Raw genomic sequence first — 480 nt, forward strand, 5'->3', positions numbered from 1 at the left:
TTCAATAACTCAGTCATGGGTTCGGGGTTGTTATAAATGTGTATGGGTAGGGTTTTGTGGCCTGCCTTGTGCAGGAGGTCAGACTAGATGATCATATTGGTCCCTTCTGACCTATGAGTCTATGAGTCCTGGCTCCCAGCCCCCCCATGCTCTAACCACTAGACCCCACTCCCCTCCCAGAGTTGGGTGAGAACCCAGGAGCCCTGGCTCCCAGCCCCAACCTCCAGTCTAAGGCACTTGTCCCCAAGCTGTTCCATGCCTCTGTTTCCCCAGTGGGAAGGCGATGTTGAGTGGGTCCCCTGGGGGCAGTAGCTCTGGGGCACTTACCAGGCCCTGCAGCACCACAGACCCCCGGTGACCCCCAAAGCCGCACACTCGCCCCTTGCTCTGATGTCTCCCAGCCGCCCCGGGTTCTGGAACATCGCCATGGAGACCTACTATGACAGCACACCGGGCCCTAGCCTGGAGTCGGTCAAGCCA

Source organism: Chelonoidis abingdonii, chromosome 11, assembly GCF_003597395.2.
Source record: "Chelonoidis abingdonii isolate Lonesome George chromosome 11, CheloAbing_2.0, whole genome shotgun sequence".
Lineage (NCBI taxonomy): Eukaryota > Metazoa > Chordata > Testudines > Testudinidae > Chelonoidis > Chelonoidis abingdonii.